The sequence below is a fragment of the Oryzias melastigma genome, linkage group LG5 (genome assembly GCF_002922805.2).
Source record: "Oryzias melastigma strain HK-1 linkage group LG5, ASM292280v2, whole genome shotgun sequence".
Classification (NCBI taxonomy): domain Eukaryota; kingdom Metazoa; phylum Chordata; class Actinopteri; order Beloniformes; family Adrianichthyidae; genus Oryzias; species Oryzias melastigma.
Genome location: NC_050516.1, coordinates 24,755,600 through 24,777,560, shown reverse-complemented (window position 1 = coordinate 24,777,560; position 21,961 = coordinate 24,755,600). Strand labels below are relative to the sequence as shown.

The 21,961-nt window shown below is 36.7% G+C and overlaps 1 protein-coding gene across 1 annotated transcript in view; it reads left to right on the top strand.

Annotated features, from left to right (window-relative positions):
* Positions 1-21,961, top strand: part of LOC112145389 (cadherin-22) — a 227,533-nt gene that overhangs the window by 1,361 nt on the left and 204,211 nt on the right. The gene's annotated exons all lie outside the window — the stretch shown is intronic.

The following is a 21,961-nucleotide window of genomic DNA, read 5'->3' as shown; positions in this document are numbered from 1 at the left end:
GCATCTCCATAATAAACGGATGTCAAATAAATGCCGCAGATGAATTCATGTGCAGTTGAAGCATCCGCATGCAGATGCGCCGTGGAAGGAGAAGTGAGGAAAGCTCTCGCGCTTCTGCTCCGTTAGATTGCTTCCCGATGACTGTCTGCAGCCACTTGATGCGCCAACAGGATGCGTTTGAGGGAAGTTGGATGTGTGCCACTTTGCCATGGGAAGCTGACTTAAAAGCCTACAGTGTGTTGGTGGTGGGGACAATATGAATACTCGCGTTATAATCTCAAAATAATCCTTTACAGTTACAGTGCTGGATTAGGGCGTTTCTGCAGGGAAGGGGGAAAAAGCTGCAAATAAGGTCCTTCTTTTTCATTTTTCTTTCTCCTTTTTTTAATATGATGCACGTTGGGTTGTTTTTATTAGAGATTTTTATGTTGGATTCTGGAATGGAAGCAACATGATTGTGCTATGTTCCTGAAACAGAGTTTTAGGAACCTATAGAAGTTCTTTATTCCGAAATTTGAGCAAGATTGGATCCTTGTACTTTGTTTATTTACTTTCTGTTTATTCATATGGCATAGACAAACATTTAAGGGACACTTTTATGCAATGTACATGGGAGTGGGGTATGTACTGTAGAATTCGCTCTAAAATTTCCCTGAAAACATTGTTGTCTGTGCATGGACTGCTTTTCTGAGTTTACTTAATGTATAACGTGTGTGCTTTTAGGAAAATCTGTATTTTTTTTTCTTTTTTTATCTCAACAGCTAATTAGTAACATTCATTTTCCAATTACAAGCAAATCTCTGCAAGAATCCATCAAGCAAATGTCACAGTTTACCACAATCCTGTGCTTGAAAGGAGATATAAAATTGAAAAATAAAGTTTTTTTCCTGGCAGAATTAAAGAGTAAAATAAAATCTTCATTAGTGTCATTCGTATGGGGCACGACTCTGCAACCTTTGACGCCGAAAGAGCCATTTGGCCCAGTTTTTTATGGACCAAAGGTCCACTTTCACCATGTAGAATTATACAACTTATTTATGTTTTTGTGGCCATCAAAATATTGTTTTAAATACCATAATTGAATATTTACAGTGTTTTATTTTCAATTTATAACAGTTTTTGGGTGATTTGAGTCACAAGTTCATGACCACTGTAAAAAAAATGAAACATTGGATCAATTAGTAAAAGTTCTGTAATTTAATCTTGTTAGTCTTCACCAAATTAAACATTTGAGTTGATGGTTTGCTCAATTTAAAAGGCTATTTTGATCAAAACTGATATTTTAATTTTAAAAAATTACATAGCTTTTAACTGATCCACTTTTTACAGTGTAATCATTTACGGCTAATTCTCTGGTTTTCATTTAGTCGTCTGCTTTGTCACCTTTTAGTTTATTCTATGGCTTTTGTCATGTCACAGTTTATTTTATTAACTTCAAAGCCGGTTCTCCTCCATATTTGGTCCCACATACCAATTCTTGACATTTTTATCACATGCTCTTGGGTAAAAGTGGAACTTTTTTATATTCTCAGTAAACAGCGTCACCAGATTCAAAGTGCAGTCTGTTTGTACTGGAAGAACTGTCTGCTGGTTTGGATATTAGCTTTAATTCAAACAGAAAAAGAAATATATTCATTTCATAACATGAAAAATGACCAAATAAAGATATGCAGCATTTTTGTTACAATCATACTGACTGTCAAAAATGAGTGTGTCAGCATAGTAGAAAGTGAACTTAGACTTTCTGTTTGCATAAATAACTTTCTGTCTCAGCTTGAAAAGGGGGGGGGGGGGTAGAATATGCACAATATTTATACATAAACTCACACAGTACATTTTTACAAGTGTTTGGGTATAATATATATATTATAATAAATAGTATAACATAAATATATACTTTTAAGACTCCACTTTCCTGCAGAACCCTAAAGCTAGATCACACACCATTTGTAACGTGTGTTCAAGTGGTCGCTTCAGTAAAAAGTCTAGTTTCCATTTTCAGACTCTACTTACGAAACATGTAGCTATTAAAAAGATGCTACTTTGACCTATCAAGGCTTCAGATTTGGCGAATAGGTGGCGTCCCTTTGAATTCATGCAAGTACAAACTGTTTAAAAACTGACAGAATACTATGACACCAAGTCTTTCAAAATCAGAATGGAGCTTTAGAAGAAAAAAACCTGGAGGAAGATCGACGATGTTTGCACCACTTTGACGGTTGTGTTCGAATTCCCCTCTTAACCCCTAACTATTAAAAAACTATATAGTGCGCCACTATATAGTGATAGAATAATAGAATAGAATAAATACGAACATTTCACGATGGTTATTTATGACTCCACTGTGTTCTGATGGTGAAAATGTGGATGGTTTATTCAAATATTTCATTTTTTTTTTGTTCGAAATTATTCGACCACAATGCATTGTGGACTATATTCGCTAATCTAGTGAGCATCAATGCATTCTAGTTTTCGCAAAGACTTCTGGGAAATTACAAGTGCATTCGATTTTGGAATTAGTAGATTTGGATAGAACAAGAAAACGGCGAAAGCACTATATAGTGCTTAGGGCAGGAATTCGGACACAACCGACATCTTGCACCAAGTCTCTTCCAACAGTAGGTGGCAGACATGTGCTAGTCAACAGTATAAAATTAAGAAGAAGAGGAAGCCTCCCCCAGGTGTGAACACCCTATGCTCCAGAATTAACAGATATTTCTGAAGGTTGTAGCTGTACAACATGACAGTTTTGCATTCTTGAACGAGCATCAAATGCTCGCTGTAGCCTAAAATACTTAATGGGTTGTCCATGTCGCAATATCATTGACGCGAAGGTTTAACTGCAGCTTTTTACTCTGTAAATACATGAACTGTATGCAGATCTGTAGGTAAACACACAAAAGATGCAGAATCCAAGATATTTTCTCAACACAAAGACTAGTTTTAATCTTGCTGTATGTTTCAGACTCTTATCTGCTTTGCATCCTCGTTTATTCAGGCGACGGTCTAAGCAGCGTGTACATTACGAGGGCCGTGTTGCAGTGATCCAGATGGCAGCGTGGCTGATGGTGATTTATGTACCAAAAGTGAAAGCCTTCATGTCTGGAGTCAGTCCCGAGTTCAGGCAGCCAGCTTTAGAAATGATCCTAAAGCTCACATATCGCAGATACACACAATTAAAAGCTACACTCAAAATGTGTCAGAATGGAGCAAAACTCCCCGCATACATTCATTTCCCCTGCCTTGGTTTGACATCCCCCCCATCTCTCTTTCCTATACACGGATATACACTAACATACACCCCCCCAGTGACTATGAAAAATCGTTTGGATGAAGCAGTTTAAAGCTCGGAGACATTGATTACCGTTTACCAAGCTGGCGCATAAGTGTAGTGCTAAAGGAGAGATGGCTTGGATAGACGTAGGAGCAGAGAAAGAAAAAATGGCAGCATGCTGGAATGAGAAAGAGGGTGATAGATGGCAGTGATGTAGCAGTAAAGATGAAATGTATGGGAGTAAACCTGGGGATTTTTATGGCTAACGGGGTGGGGGACCGATTAAGCCAACTAATTGATCTGGACTAAGCTACCCGCTTTATTCTGGAGCTTGTCTTTCACCCCAATTCTCCTTCATTTTCACACACATGCACGCTTTTGCCGCCTCACACCTGCCGTCCTGCAGGCGGTCAGGAACAGTCAGACCTTAGTCACTTCATTTCCCCCCACAGGCCAGAGATTGCATCAACTACATTAGTGACTGAGCTAAGTGTTAGAAGCACCAGGTAAGAGGAGACAGAGCTCTCTGAGATCCGCAGCTGACTTTCCAGGCCTGTTTGCACTCGATTACAGGGAGAGTGATACGGAAAATGCTTTGATCCTGCAGCTTTCCAGGACTCTCACTTTGCTGAGGTAACTTAGCAAATTAGTTTGATCACATGTGAGGAACTGAGTTAAAAAAAAAATGTTTTTACTGGTATGGCAACATATTTGGTAAAGCCAGTTAACAAGTTATGGTGGTTGACGTGCACATCAACAAATCACTAAACACAAAAACATATTCCAGTTCACATCCACAATTAGAAAAGCAAACAACAAAAAAAACATACGCCCGATTCACACTGGATGTGGAAGTGTCACGTAGCTGCGCAGAACAGAGGCCGCTTCCATTCGGCGCCTCTGTAAACCTGTGGTGTGGTTCACACCAGGCGCGGAGTGCCGCGGTTTTCCCCGCGGAAGGATGGCGCTGTCCTGCGTATCTCTTTGGCGTCTGGTCTTTTTCGCGCATGCGATCCGCGTTAATCCTGGCAGGAAGTTACATCAATAAACATGAAAAAAATCTGGTTTATTTTCAAAATATAATGTTTAAACTTTACGGTGTTTCTGCGTCCAGTTTTAACCTGGCGTTATAATTTAGGAACAAAAACCCAAATCCAAAAAAAACAATAAAACAAAACGAAAAAGAGATATTTTGGAAAACACAAATAGTTTTCAGAAATCAAGATGATTAAAAAATAAAACACAACAAGACATCAGAAAAGGACATCACTGATTGTAGGGATGTAAAAGATATCAGATACGTATAGAAACATCGATCAGGGGGTGGGTGTTACTTCAGTGTCGGTTAGGGATGTAAAAAACAGATATGTATCGAAAATTGATCGAACAACTGCAGGATTGTTTGAAAACCACTTATATGAACACAATTATGCTGGTTAATAAGAATAAAATCAATCAAGATGTAAATAATCGATTTCTGGCAAACGTCAGTTTCTCTGTTTTTTTTTTTTTTTCCACTTTTTATCTACATGTAATAGACGTCCAGTCATAAGCTTCTTCCAAGTCAATTTCTGAATAAATTTCTCTGTCAAATGCCATGCAGCATTACTTATAGATTTAAATGCAATATTCATAAGAAACATCTAGATTTTAGCATTTTTGGTCAAAGTATTGAGCTGTATCGTATCGTCAAAAAGTTAGTTGAGTCCTTTGTGTATCGACTCAAGGACCATGTATGGAGATATGTATGGAATCGTGTGAGAAGGAAAGATACACACCCCTACTGATTGGATGATGATATCCAGTATCGCTTCACACCTTTTGGTTGACATGATGGACAAACTCCATCATTCAATCAGTAATGTCCCATAGTACCTACCTTTTCTGGTTTCTTTTTTTTTTCTCCTTTTAATTTTGATTTCTGTAAATTACTACTGTTTTCCAGGTCATTTTTTGCGGGGGGGGGTGGACTTTCCTGATTGGATGACAATGTTTGTCCATCCTTTCAACCAAAAGTTATTTGGCAAATTAAAAACTTTTATTAGCATGCAGACATTGTAGAAATGTTAAAAAACAAAGCTCAAAGATTAATGTGATCATCTAATTAGTGATGTCCCATGGACTGACGGACAGACAGACAGATATACAATGAGATTAAGAAAATGTAATGTTCTTATTTATTTCTTTTTTAATGTTTATTTTTTATGTTTTTGTGTTGAGTAATTGGCTAATGTGATTTGTACTTCAGGGCCACCGTACCTTCTAACCCAAATTTAAAACCATCTGTTATTTTTATCAATTAGTCAATTAAAACATGGAAAATACGTAAATTCCTTCAAGCTTCATTTATTTATTTAGAATAAAACCTATCATTTAATAATCACTTTTAAACCTCAGAAATTAAAATCCTTAATCCCAATTTTGCTACTATCTCTCACCTCTCACCCAGTGACAGCTGCGACAGGGTCAAGCCTCCAGATGACCTTAAACAATATCAAGAAATAGTAAAGAATATATAAAAGAAACAATCTGATTTAAAGAAAAAATAAAAATGATGACGTAAGTACTGATGGAATTGTCTCACAAAGAAATGTAGACATTTCAAAAGCACGCACACAGCATTTAATGCGGGATTATGTTAATCTGGAGTGCCAGATAGATTTATTGATGGTTTTATATCTGTCTAAGGGGCTCAAAGACAGTGTTGTATTGTCTTGTGCTGTAATTCTGTCCAACAAAGAACGTAGCAACAAGAGGAGAACATGGACTCAACAAGACTCAGACAGCTGGTGAGTCCATCTGTCCTTTTGATGCAGTGAAATCTGGTTGTATGGGAGCAGCCTCTAATGCCATTTAAAGCCAATGGAGCATGACCGAATGGAGATTTCAGATGAAACCCAATACATGCTTTCAAGTTTGTATGCGTACGCACATATCATAGGCATATCTGTATGCGTTCAGAATCATTTGATTCCTTAGGGTTCTGAGATAAAAAGGGATTTAGTTTTGGATCACACCACACGATTTTACCACAAACAAAGATTTGCACATTTTTTGTGAAGATTTCATAAAACAAAAGGCTGTGTGGTGTTGAAGCCTGGAGTCTTGCTATAGCTAAAAAAAAAGATATTATTTGAAACTTAGTAGCAAGTCATGAAGAATCCGTGGATACATCTTGCACTTGATGTGCGATCTGCACTCATCACTGGTCTGCCGGTCTTTGTTTGTGGCTCCTGCACTAGAGTGGGAAGAACAACTGCTTTGTAAACAGGCAGTTCTTCACCTGGATGTCACGGTTCACAGAAATTCTTCCTCTCAGTCTGGCATAACCCCACTGGCAGAAACTTGAGCGCTGGTGTATTTCTGCATCAGTGTCAGATTTAAAGGGATAAAGGCTGCCAAGGTAGGCAAATTCATCCACGTTTTGAGGCTGAGACGTTTGATGTGCATTTGAGACACGGTGACTCACGAAACGCTTAGAGATGCATACAAATATAAGGGCTTATTTTATTTAGAGTCGATTAAAATAAACAAAGGATTAGAGTTGATGCTGAGAAAAATGAGTTAGTATATTTTGTTTGTTCTGTGTAGATTTATGCACACAAACTAGAACACTGTGGGATGTTTTTCTGGCACATTCTTAGGCCCAACTCTTCACATATTAACGTTTGGTTGAGGACCCCTCCGCGTCACTTTTTGACGTTTTGGGTGTCCTTAACTAATCGTTTTTTAGAGTGCTAGCTGTTCGTAAAATCATAGGTCCACAACCCTTGCGGACTGGCATTCAGTGATGGTAGCAGACGCGCTACCAGACCTAAATAAAATATTGCGATATATCGCAATATTTAGTTCTGTGATTGATTCTCGATGGGTTTTCACCAAGTATCGATCTTTTATTTTCATTGAAGAGGATGTAAAACGTTATATTCATCATCCTATTTGAGATGTTCCTTTGGTGGTAGATAGGGGGCGCTTTACGAGACTGGCAGCTACTGGAATTATTCAATTGTTCTTTTGCACTATGTAGTGGGACTGCTGTTCATGTTTACTATTGTTAATGCTGAATTTTACAAATGATTCCAATTCAATTGCTGTCAATACCTGTCAAAAACATAGTATTACTGATTTGCATAAAATTGTCTTATTTGTTGTACAAAACAAGACACAAGTTGTTTATTATGATTGTGTTCAAATCAAATCAAACTTTTTTTGTATAGCTCTTTTCCAAGAAACAACTTAAAAGTGCTTTAGGTAAAAACATAATCAAATTTTAAAAACAAAGAACAAGACAGATGTGCAGAATGCACACAAGTTTCAAACACGAATGCTCCAAGTCCATGTTACACGCCCCTACATCGACTTTTCTTTGCAAGCGGACGCTTTAACGTGTTGCCGAGGGCGGTGTAAACATAGTGTAAAAATGGGAAATACTCATCTAATCAATTTCGACAAGGTAATTTAGTGTTTTTCAGCTCTTCTCCTGTGTTTGAGAATCAACAGACAGCAAAAGGTGAAACGTTTGAAGTCTGAAGAGTCTCATTGTCAACGCGGGCCTCTAATTGAGAATTTATGATGAGCTGTCAGATGCACTGACTCTCAGCGGCAGACTGGAGCTGGCATAATTGAAAGGACGTCTCTGTACTTAGATGTCCTGCAAACTAGACCATGAAGCTCTTTATCAATGCTCCTTTAATGAGTTGATTTGGTTCAGTAACTAAGAAGGTAAATAGTTTTTACTGATAAAACTGGAGGAGACAAAAGAGGCAGATTATATATTTTTGAAGCTAGACGCAAATGTTTTGTTACATGAATTCATTTTCTTTTGTTTCAAATTCTCTCTGCATGAATGCTGAAAGCAACAAAAGCAAAGGCAGATGCACTCTCCTGCATGTACCGTACCACCCAACTGTCATAGTTGTGTACTTAAAAGCATTTGCACTAAAGTGAACCTGTTTCTCTTTATTATTATTATTATGAAGCCCAATGAGGGACATTTTCTTTGTGATATTGGGTTTCAAAAAAAAAAAAAAAAAAAAAAGAAAAAAAGAATTGAATTATTCCTTATTTGTTCTTCCGTACATTTTTTCTGTTCATAAAAACTCAATCACACTTTCAGGACTTAATCAGATTCTCTGATTTTGTTGTGACGTTTGGATGACGTCCTTTTTAATTCTTAGAAATGGTAAATGGCGTATACTTGTATTGCGCTTTCTACCCTCCTTCACAGTCACAGACCCATTCATTCACCCATTCACACACTGGTGGTGGCTCCGCTGCCGAACACTGGCGCCAACCTTCCAACAGAGGCAATTCAGGGTTCAGTGTCTTGCCCATGGACACTTCGACACATGGGCGGGCAAGGTGGGAGTCGAACCCGCTCGCTTCCGATCAGGAGTCGACCGCTGCACCACGGCCGCCCCAAGAAGTGGCAACCCTTTGTAAATTGAACATGAAGGAGAAATTAATCATTGCAATTTGAGCCCGGCTAGATTTCTGTGACACCAAATTTTTCATTTATTGGAATAGAGCTATAGAAATAAAGTTTCATGGATTCACGATTCACTAACCAGAATAGCCCCTTCCAACTGTTGAAAAAGAAAAAGAAGAAGCCCCTCCCTGTCTGTCCAGTGTGAACACCATGGTCTATTAGTATGCGATCAAGAAACCACGTTTAACGCGTTCTAGAACAAATGTCACATGCCTGGTGTGTCGATAGCTTTAGAGTGGATTTATTTATTAGTAAGAATTAACAACTAAAACCAGTTATTAAATAAATTATGATACAGTTTAGCATCAATTGGTCGGCTCCAGTCTGTGCATAGTGCAAGTTCTGCCTCCTTCTCCTCTTGCTCATGCTTCTTTCTCATATTCATCTGTGTGACAGAATTACAATCTTGCGGCTGATGAATTGTTCTTGCATAATTATGTTTGGTGTGTCACGCTGAAGTAATTGCAAAAACATATTCCCTATAAGTGACAGTGAAAAATTGAATGACTTCGGATTCTGTAATTTGGAAAAAAGTCACATGGGTGTTATAAAGAGGGGGTGGGGGCAGGCTACGTTAACAATACGTGTAGCCATGGCTGCAATGCAATATTATCCGGTTCAAATCTGTGATGATTGATGAATTTTTGGACAATTTTATGACGATACACCACAATATCTGTCAAAGAAAATGGTAGGAAATGCCAGTCAGAGAGGGAAGTGCAGCACTTTTCTCTCTGTTCCGCCACTGTTACTGTCAATGCCCATGTGCTGTCAAATGGACAACAATCTGTTGTTAAAAAACAGCACAGTTCTGCTGCCGAGAACAACTTTTTCTCTCCCTGCAAACAGAAGTAAATGGAAAAAGTATGAAGTATAAACAAACAACTGCATTTTATGTCAGTTTTGTTTATTTATGAAGTTTAGCGAATATATCAGTTTAAACATCAACACTTTTTATAGTCACTCTTCAAAAAACAAAATTAAATTAATAAGCACATGCATATTTTGTATAAACACTTTTGTCAGTTTTTTTTAATGGTGTAAATTAATTTGAACAAGAAACGCCCCTTTAAAAAATATGTCAAAGAGATTTTGAAGTTTTTGCACCCTTTGTGTTTTCTTTTTTGAGATATGTCAAATTAACCATAGATGAGGTATTAGTTGTACGATGCCTTTCTCCCTTTAAGCTAAATATGCAATTTCAAAAAAATATGTTTGATATATAATGTAATAATGTGCCTATTGTCCTTACACATTATGCTAAAAAATGTTATTTTTTTACCCTGCAAAAACTGAAAAGCTTGAATAATAACAATTTAAGCTTACTCCATAAATCTATTTTTTTGGTAAAATTTTGATAACTTTTTTTATAGTGTAAAATGAAAATTGTGCATTTATTTTATTTTTTTAAATCTGTATTGAACAGCATGATTTGTTGGTCTTACTGCAGTTATCTTCAGCCACATGCGACTTTGATCTTCACTCCTGTTTTTGTATTTGTAGTTTGGTCAAGTTGAGATGATTATCTTTGATTTGAGAACTTGGAGCTTTCTTTTGTTCTGTGCTGTGAAGAACTGACTTTGTTAGGTTTGGTACATGGCGGTGAATGCAGTTGCTTCTGTCATGTCATGGATAAAACATGTAGTTACACACTTGAAGTCTGGCGTATACCCCACAAAGCGAGACACTTCCTCTCATGTACGGGGCTGCAAGAGCAGAAGCAGCGTTCTTTCTGGCAGAACATTTCATTCTTCATAGGAAATTCAAGAACAAAAGTCCTATCAGGTCCTTATAGGATCCCTCCAGTGTAGTCCACAGGCCTTGTGCCGACAGTGACAGCATGGCAGAAAGTTCCTGGGTTGGCTCAAGAAGAGGAAGAAAGTTTGTTGCTGTTATAAGCTAATTCTGTGGAAAAGTAGATGTCTGTCAGACTGGTTCCTTTTCTTGTCCTCGGCATGCACCCACTTGCTTGACCACACACACAATGGCTGTCATATGTCAGAGAAGTCACAAAGTTCAGCTGCAAGAGCTCCAAATGTGTGGCTGTTTGTCAAAATCAACGTCACTTCTGTCCCACAGTCACAGGTGAATCCATAAAGTTACATTTAGACGGGTCACAGCTCTGTTAATACTTCTAAGTCTAAGATGAAAGTCCTTAGGGCTGGGTCTAACAGGTTTTTGTCACTGTTAGACGCCAGTCTTTAATCGCTGACAAGTTCCCAGTGTAGTGACGGCCAAGAAACACTAATTTGATTTAGCGTTTAAACTTTGTGTGGTGGGAAAGTACATTCTGGTGAGGAATCTGCAACACATTTTAGTACGGGTCCTAAAGAGTTTACAAAAATAACACATTTTTCATAAATTATTTGTTTTTTAGTGCCAAATGAGATACAGGTTTGTATATATGAATATAGTTTACTCTGTAAGACTTAAGAATAGCATGATATAGGCCCTGTAAGGCATAACGTCAATCAATGTACAAGTTTTTAAATTTATGACATGAATAAGACACACAGAACTGAAAGGCGCATTAAGCGAGACAAAAAATTAAAGATTAGTCAGTTGCTCGGACTTTATTAACTGCATTCACAGTAACTCGAGAACTTGTGACATGCTACACGTTAGCATTAGCTCCATTAGCACCTTTATGATACCTTTAACTCCCAACCTTGTTTACATAAATAGACTGATACTGCTAAAACAAATGTCACTATGACTACGCCAACTCCCATCCTTATTAGTAAAAGGTGAAAAAAATGTAGCCTCTCACAACTACACATTAGCCATGTTAGCGAATTCCTAATACTTTTAATGTCTAACCTTGTTTGTAACACATACAAAAAACAGGCATACTGTATACCGCTAAATTAAATGTTAGTATGTCTAAACAAACTACCAGCGTTGTTAATAGTTGGAATTTTTTTTTTTTTTTTTAAAACAGTCCAACACTGCTACACATTAGCCGCGTTAGCAAGTTTACAATACTTATAGCTCCTAACCTTGTTAGTAACAGCTTCAAAAAAAAAAAAAAAAAAAAAGCATCCTCACAGCACTAACATGGCTACATGTTAGCACCAGAACTTGTTTGTAACTCATAAAGCAACAGATGGACATTTTGACAGATATACATATATATATATTTGTTTTTAAATTTGGGTTTTTAAGGAAAATATGTTAAGTAAAAAGAACATAGCAGTGTGAATGTGTGTAATCTCAATCTTCTCCATTATTTTTCTTTGAGTTACAGCAGCTTTAAAATGTTAACACCCCATATTATAAAATGCATTAATGTCCAAATGCGTCAATCAAAAACATGCTTATTTACCTGCAGCTCAGGGATTGGGGTTCTATGAGGATCGGCTCAGCACAGTCTGTTTAGGACTGTCACGTATTCATAACCTATGCTGCTGATCCTGGGAGTATCAGTGGTTGCATTGAGATATAAATACTTGCTGAAACATGGCCGCCGAAATAAAGTTAAAACGATCCACATGAGGCACATGAGTCAAGCGATGAATTCAGGGAAATTATACTAAATCTCTCACAGTTATAGCCTGTATCATTTACATTGCATCCAGACTGATGGATGGCAGCTCCTGTGTTGTAAATGGCAGCTTTATGAAAGGTATGGGCAGTAAGCTCTTCCATTTAAAGCTATAACTCTTGGAGGGAGTGAAGCTAAGCTATTTTCCAATGTGACACAACGCTTGCATCTTTAAGTAAGAAAGCAGAAACTCCAACCTCCTTGTGAAGTAATTGAGAGATTACATCCGCCATGATGAGTTCTGTCATAAACAGATTTAAACTTTCATTTTGCAGAAGAATTTTTTTGATAGTAAAAAGTGATAAATAATTGAACAGTTTAGGTTTAGGTGTCGTGAAGACTTTCACACATACACACAAAAATACACATCCTTAAGTTTTTATGCGTTTGCTGAATTATGTATTGGGAGTGCACTCTTGGGGATACATGCATCTCTGCCTGTGTTAGTATCATTTGAGGTTTAAACATGTTTATAGACTCATTAGGGCCCGTGCATGTATGCATGCGCTTGTAAGAGGGTCTCCATGCAGCAATGCATGCTCCTGAAGGTGTAAAAAGTTGTGGTTAACACCACGGAGCTTGAGCTTGCCGCGGTCTATCGGTTTGAATTCCGCCTTTATGTTGCTTCAATCACACGCAACTAATGGTCCTTAGAATTAGCAAACTACTTTATGGCAGTGAGCACCAGTGACTTATTCTCTGTGCGGATGGGGGGGTCAGCCAGCCAGAGCAATCATGCCGCATAATAGAAAACGATTAAGAATTTATCTATTCAGCTGTCAGCACTGGACGCAAATCATTTAGTTTAGGGGAGAAAATTGCCAATAATGCGGAAAAATAACCTTTTTTTTCAAGGGACGAGGCATGATCTCAGCCCTTGAGGTAACAGAGGAGAGAAGGGGATTCTGGAGGAGAATAAGGAATGAATGAGAATGAGTGAAGGAGGAGACGAAAATGCAAGAGGACGGAGTCATTTCATCCCATAGATGCAATTAATATTGTATAACATTTGTCCATTTTTGTTTTTTTAGTATCCTTTATTTATTTTGCACTAATTAATGATTCTAACTTACACGTTTACACTTTTCAGTCATTACAGAAGCTCTAAATATTTATCTGACTTATGGACTTTTTGCACACAATGAGGTCTTAATGATAATAATATAATTCAGTAAAAGGACCTGTGTGAACGCACAGCTGGATGTTTTTGCAACATATTTCAACTCCTCTCTCCATTTTTTATCCTGTCTGTGGGTTAGATTGTAAGATTTTAAAATTGTACTAATCTGATTTACTGAATCCGATTGATTGACATTTATTGCCGCATTGTTACACTAGGGTGAATTTTACTTCCTTTTATTTTCCTCCACAGGGACGCGTGGGCTTTAGGTGAATTTTCCACTTTATCTTCACATAATAAAGATATCAAGCTGAAGGTAGATGTTTAATTTCTCTTGACATGTCAGGTCTTTTGCCCGTATCGATCAGAGAGATACAACCTAAGATTGAACAGCTTAAAAAGATATAAAGGTGGATGATATTTTTGCTTCTTTTTTGTTTTTGTTGTGCTGATCTTATAAAAAAAATATGTCAGAAATGTTTTCAGGGTCTACCATATTGCTGGTTATGAATAATTTAAATGCAAAGTTTATTCATATTGAAGACATATGAAGGCTGTCTCAGTCAGGCGTGTTTTGTTCTGTTTGTTCTTCTTACCTTCCATCTCTTCTTGTAAAATTAGAAAAAATAAACAAAAACAAAACATAGCCTTTGGACAAATATTATAAGGCTTATATCATGATTTCTTAAGTCTTTCAGAGTAAACCATATCCATATATATGATCATATATTATCCTTGACACAAGAAAGAACAAATTATTTATGAAATATTTGTTATTTTTGTGTTTTTTTCCCCCTATCCTGAAGTAAGACACCCCGATCTCTGAGGCTCCGCCTGCTCCTCCGACTAGTTCATGATGTCATTTAGACCAGGGGTGCCCAAACTTTTTCGCTCAAAGGGCCAAAATCTAAATGGGATCCCAGTCTGTGGGCCAACTACAATATATTTTTGCATGTCATGAACTAAAAGGAGAAAATAAAGAATATGGTTTAGTTAATTTATTTTGCCTTTGTATTAATTAAGATAATTCACATTAGTAAGAATCCAAAGTAAATAACATTTGTCTTTGAAACCTTTAACAGCAAGGCCTCATTGGACATTTTTCATTGAAAGACAAGAACAAGCTAAAACAGACTTTCTTCCAATGAAAACCGCGAACTGGGATCCTAATGAGAGTTGTGGAGCTGGTCGTTTGACTTTATCTGTTTGCCACTGCCGTTGTAACTCCATCTTGGCTACTTAAAAAAGGTCACTAAAAATATCGGAAGTGACCGTGAACACTTGGGAATTTCTAACACAAAAAAAGCCCACGGCTGACTCACTTGGGGGTTGTTTTAACATAGCCGCAGGTAAAGAAAGTGCTAACAACGCCACCCGGAGGCGGAAAGTATATTACATCCGTAGAGAATCAATAGGAAACGGGTGAGGGGTTTTAACTGAACACTCCGCGGCTTCTGCAGCCATGACTTGGCGGACCAAAATATATCCTTTGGTGGGGCAAAAGCCCACTTTAGGCACCCATGGTCTAAAGTGACGAACTGTTAGACCCGGTATATATGATATTGGAGACAGGACGCAATTGAAAGAGATACGATGAATTTAAAATTAACTTGCTTAGCCGATCACTTTGTGGAAAAAGTGGGTGATTGTGTTAGCCTAGGGGTGGTGCTAGCAGCTCAAACTCTTCCTGGTAGGGGCTGTCCTCACTTTGTGACATCAGCTCATAAGAACCCGTCTTCGTGGGTATGGGAGGGGCTGGTGCTCAGAACGCATGTTTTTAGAAGATTATTCAGAAATGCGTGAATGAATCAAAATACCGCTCTGGGGTTGTTTAAAGTGTGAAATGAACATTATAAAACACTTCAAAGCTGGAAAAGTTGGTTTTGCATGGAATAGTCCCTTTAAATCATAAAGTTTCTTATAGACCTGAATAATCACATTTGAAAATCACATTTCTGGTGTCTTTTTAACATGGTCTTGTGGCATATTTCTAATGATTTAGGACATATACTGTATTAAGAAAATTAATCTTAACCTTTGTAAATATATATATATATATATATATATATATATATATATATATATATATATATATATATATATTGTATGCACAACTTTGTCTATGAGCGTACGTTTCATTTTGACAGTGTTCTTACCCCATATTTTTCTGTTTTTATTGAACGTCAAAAATAAAACTTTTTTTGCATTTTCTACTGGCCATTTATGACTTAAATAAAGTAAGACAAAAACAAAAATATTTTTTTAATATTTCTTTTTAGTTTTTGACATCATCTTAAAAAACTGCTGAGGCTCTATCCTTCAAATGACAGTCCCTCCAGGAACTGTAGCAGAAAATTAAAACAGTTTCTTTTCAAGAAATATTGGGAATTGACTGAACACGCACTGTAACTCATATATATTTCTTAATACATCAAAAGTGCACTAAAATTTAAATATATAGGGTGCTGAACTTTAATAATAAAAGTGCAAGTCTTGGAAACTGCTTTCTAAACTGTATTTTATCTTTGCACTCCATTTAAGGTTCAAGGCTGTTAGTTTGAAGAATATTTTCTGCAAGGCAGCTTATGAAGCAGGTTTAAGTATGAATTAAAGCTTTGCATGCCTAATTATCTGTGGAGGTTCTTCAGTAAACAAAATGTTTTGTTCATTTCCTTTTCAAGTTCTTTTTTTCTTGTCAGCTCCATAAATGCAGTTAATTCTTAGGAAACAAAAAATTCAATTAACAAACTGCATTTATTGCTGAATGTGGAAATTCTAGCTATTAAAAAGTTGAAAGCAAAATCTGGAGTTATTAAAAAAACTGCATACCAATTTTATTTGCTGGTATTTGAATCTGTATTCAGTAATGTTTGGCCTCGACTTAATTTAGTGAAGAAAACATCTACCCAGTCAAGGTTTTCAGACATAGCTACTATTGGTCTGATATTATGGTCTTCTATGGAAGCACGACAGCAAAGTTTAAGAGTAAAGAATAGTCAACTTTTTGCCATTTGTGATCTGTTGCAGAACAAATCTACTCTGAGCTTAAAGGGGCCCTACCATGAAAATTCTACTTTTTGAGGTTTTAAATGCATTTTACTGTTCATTCCTCACTATAAAGAACCACAAAGCGGCATTTTGTTCAGCGTAGTGTGCTAGCGAGCTCCACTGTAGCGTGCCAGCGTGCTCTTCTGTAGCAAGCTAGCGTGCTCCACTGTCCACTGGGCAACTGGCTAGCGTAGTGAGCCAACCCACTGAGTCCCCACTTAAGCCAATGTGGACAGACACAGGTCAGGCATGTTCTGCTCACGTTTAAGCCATATGGAACCCACTTGGCCTTGCTGGCTGGGTCATGGCAACACAGTGTTCTGTTTTAGTGCTAAGATTGTGGGAAATTTCATCTGCGGTTCTATAGAACTACAGGCTTTTGGCACCAACTGTTTAGCTCAATTCACGGAACGCACACACAAGAAATGCTAAGCCTCAGTGGGTTATGCGGTGGAAGTGTTTGGCTTTTTCATGTATTGTTTACATATTGCTGAATTTGCTGTACTCACATTATCTGTCACAGACAATTTATGATGTGAAGATGTCACATCTGTTTTTGATGTTGCACAGCTGCATGCAGCTATATCAGTAATCCTCGAGCACGCACAGATTTGTTCTGATAATACACATCTTTGCAAAGATTAAACGTGTGCATGTGTTTTTGTGTATTCTGTATGCATGTCAATGTGAAAAGTAGACTTACTACAGTTCTGGGGCTGTCTATTATTTTTCTTTCTGCGGCATAATGGGCTTTGTAAGATAATACCCAAGAGACAACAATACTTCTGAGCTGAGGGATTGGGAAGCCATCCCAGTTCACAGCATCTCTTTGGCTTCTAGCGTCATCTATGATTGGAAAACTGGGGAAACCTGGATTTATCAACAAACGATGCTAATCGCTGCTTCTCTTGCCTCCTTGTGGTCTCACTTTTTAATCACTATGCTCTCTATTTGTACGCTTTTTTTCTCTGTACACATTCCTAAATCATTCCAGCGATGACACAGTCTAACAGATCCATCCTCTGTGATGTTTTCTTTATTTTAGTTTTAAAGAAAAACCTTGGCAGGAGTCCGATTAGAACAGCATCCATTAACTTGTTAGGATGGGTGGTGGAGGTGTTCTTTAGTTATTATTTTTTTTTACAAATAGGTAAACAAAAATTTGATAAGACAAAAAAAGTCAACACATTACAAAGGTCCAGTAGATAATGAAGAATATAAGACGATATAAAGGATTCTATGAGCTGCAATGATTGTATTGCTAATAATAGAGTCTGTTGCTGTTTTTATATAAGTCCAGCGATTATTTTCATGACAAACATTTCCAATGCTAGCATTGCAAATTTTTGCTAAAAAAAAGTGACAATTTTTTTTTTTTAAGTGTCAGATTTATACTTTTATCAGTAGAGCTGCTCAGCAGGGTGCCATGCAGACAGCTTCAAAATAACATGAAAGTTGTAAACAACACATTTACAGCCAGTTACACTCCTTTATGTCCCCATCAATAAGCTAGGCCTGCTGACCAACTAGCTTAATAACCCAAACCAACAATTAGTCTAAAGTTAATCAATAGCATAAATAATTTAAGCACCCATTTTCTAACTCTTCAACCTATTTCTAGGTCTTTTATTTTCAGGAGAAAAAATCCTTCTCATTTTTCAAAAAGCTTGAAGCTAACAAATGAGGTTCACAGTAAACAGTGAAAGATGCTTGTGTTCTGACTAAAGCCTTCAGCTTGTCAAAATAATATTTAAATAGTCATCACTTTTATTTCAAGAGGTCATAAAGTTCATGTTTGACTTCCTTTCTTTACTTTTTTCCCATTAGGGTGCATGCATGATATGCTTTGTGGTTACACCTCAGCAGAAATGATGCATACCAAATATGTTCTGACTATCTACACTCCTCCATGTCCCTATCAACAACAAGCTAGCCCTGCTGACCAACTAGCTTAATACCCCAAACCAGCAATTAGTCTATTGTAAATCAATAACGTCAATAGTTTATGCAACCATTTTCTAACTCTGTAACCTATTTCTAAGGCAGCTATTTTCACGAGTAAAAAAAATCCTTTACATTTTTATAAACTTGTTCAAAAAACTTGAGGCTAATTCTTTTTGAGTAAATGTAGCTAACAGAGTAAACAATAAAAGATGTTTTTTTTCTAATCTAACAAAAACCTTCAGCTTGTAGAAATAATCTTTAAATAGTCATCACATCAAATCAAATCAAATCAAACTTTATTTGTATAGCACTTTTTAGAAAAAAATGAATTTCATTCAAAGTGCTTAACATAAAAAAAAAATTAAAAAAAATAAAAATAATAATAATATAGCATTTTAAAAGCAAAAGATAATACCCGCAAGCCCCACCCTTCCACACACACGCACAAAAACAAACACACATCGACATATCACCACACCATGAAAGAAAAAATAAATGAATGAATAAATAAATACTAAAAGGATCTAAACATAACTCTAGAAATCTGGCTTGGTACTGCAGTGAGGAAACAATATTTTTGGGACTTTTCCACACCAGTGACCCCCCCAATCATGTTTACAGAGTACGCTACCACAGGACCCCCCAGATCTGAGCAGAGAGCCAGACCCGGGAGATCCCGCTGCAGCGACCCCGTTCACTGAGAAAGGTAATCACTGATGTGGAGGATCCCTCAGAGGAAGACACTGGAGTTAAAAATGTAAAAGGAGTAAAATAGATTAAAATGAATAAATAAATAAAATAAAAAATAAAAAACATAAAAACATAAAAAGACAAAAAAAAAAAAAATATATATATATATATATATACACATACATAAAATACAAAAAAATTAAAAAATAGCCGACATAATTCAGTAAAAATAAATAAATATTGATTAAGTAAAAGTAGAGGATAAAAGAAAATATCAAATCAACTAAAAGCCAGGTTAAAAAGGTAGGTCTTGAGCCTCCCTTTAAAAACATGAACAGTCTCTGCGGCCCTGAGGCTCTCTGGGAGGCTGTTCCACAAGCAAGGTCCGTAATAGCTGAATGAGGCCTCGCCGTATGTTTTAGTTCTAAGTTTTGGTACAACCAAAAGGCCTGTTCCAGAGGACCTCAGGCTTCGCGAGGGCTCATACCTTAAAATCATATTAGATAAATAAGAGGGCCCAATACCGTAAAAACATTTATAAACCAATAAAAGAATTTTAAAATCAATTCTGAATTTCACAGGGAGCCAATGCAGCGATTTTAAAATCGGTGTAATGTGTTCCCGCCCCCTGGTCCTCGTCAGCACGCGTGCGGCTGAGTTTTGTAGTAGTTGAAGGTTTGATATCCTTTTTCTGGGAAGACCAGAGAGCAGGGCATTACAGTAATCTAGTCTACTTGAAATAAAAGCATGCATTAGCACCTCTGTGCTGGCAAGAGAGAGGAATGGTTTCCTTTTATTTCAAGAGGTCATAAAGTTCATGTTTGACTTCCTTTATTTACTTTTTTCCCATTAGGGAGCATGCATGATATGCTTTTTGTTTACGCTTCAACAGAAATGATGCATACAAAATATGTTCTTGCTAGAAGGTGGAATTCAATGTGTTTTTCAGCCGAGGTCTAAGATTTAAAGCAAAGATTCTGACACCCTCAAATAAAGACAATTTGACCTGATGTTCACAATACAAAAAAAGGTCGACAATAATATTTGAAAAAGTTGCAGACATTGTCTGGTCATTATATCGTTATACCTCTATTTATGATGTTTATATTTATTCTATTAGATCAGTAAATTAAAAAAATATATACAAACAAAAGTGGAAATAAAGGTACAACCCAAAATTACTAAAGGCTTTGGGCACATATTAGATAAGTTTTTATAAAGGATAACCAGTATTTTTTTTTTTTAAGTATATTTTCACTTATTCTCTGAAAAAAAGACTAAATAAAGTTGTCTCTGTCTTTGTTTTTTGAGGTTACATGTCACTGAATAGTCACAAATGAGAAACATTTTTTAAAGTGGACAAAAGTTTCAAGTTTCTCAAAAAAAAAAAAAAAACATTTCTTGCACAGAAGTTCAGTAATAAAAATCAACAAATAAAAACGATACACGAGATACTTCTCTACCACCCACATAATATGTATTGTTGTATCGCCCAGCTCTAGCGGTATATATGTTTCTCTCAACTTTGTACATTCCTCTCAGTTTGACATCTTTTAACTTAACCTTGGCGCAACCATTTTATTTCTTCCTTTTTTTTTTTTTTTAAACATCAACCTGCTTGGGGACCGCAGATGGGAAGTAGCCTGAGGCTATTGTAATCTGGAATATTAACAGTTGTTTCATTGTTCATAAATATGCAATGTCCTCTTCCTATGAAAATACTACTGCTGTGCCAGGTTTCTTTTTGCGAAATGACTACAAAATAGAAGCTTGGAGAAACATGCTCAAGTTTAAGGATAAAACTTTATTTTTAGAAAGTCTTAACTCACTTTTAGTTTAGTCTGAGAAAAACATGAAGGATGTCATCCTTTTCTTGTATTTCAGTTTTTGAGAGACTATAAATATATACAATTTTAACTTTGAGATTTAAAAACTTAAAACCTTTTCTGTTCATCCCAACTTTAATTGAAGCAATTATCTATTGATTTTCTCTAGATTGTTGTCCTGTAAAAGATTGCTGATACATTCAACCGTTTGACTTTTTGTCCGAAGCAAGGGTTCATAAACTGATTAAACTATAAAATATTAGCTTTTTTAAAGCCAATATTTAAAGGTCATTCAGTGCCAATGTACCAGCCCCCTCCAGCAACCTGCCTTCCACGCTGTGCTGGACACCACCCCGCGAAAGACTCAACCCATCACCCAGATGAAGGGAGCAGGAGACCTCCACTCGGTATAGACTGTGCATGAACCTTGTGTGATTATTGTGCAGTTTGTATCCAATTAATTAATGATTCATGAAACAATTATGTAATTTTAATTTATTATGTGTGCCATATACATGCTATAAAAGTTAAATATTGGTGGAACGTGAGTTAAAAAGTCCACTAGAAATACTGTATGTGGAACGGAAAACCACAAATTTGAATATGCCTCTTGCAAAATATTCATGCAGGAATGCGTAAGATTTACCTAATAATTGTTTATAAACTGTGTAAAATACACATAAACTGTCATTTTTAACCAAACAAAAACAGTTCAAAATGAGTATGGATTCGTAATACACATCCTTTGGCTGCGGGGGTGGAAGGCTCTGCATATTCGCGGATGTCTCTGGTCCTGCGAATAAGGGGGAAATACTGTATCACGCATGTATCACAAAAGGCCAAAATGCCACCTTTAGCGTTAGCATTAGCATATTCACAATTCTTAAAACTCCCAACTTTGTTTGCAACATGTGAAAAAAAACTCATACCGCCAAAACCATGCTATGCTATGTCCCAACTTTGTAAATGAGTAACAAGCAGACTGACATTTTGACATGTACCTCTCAAAATTGCTTTAAAATGAGTA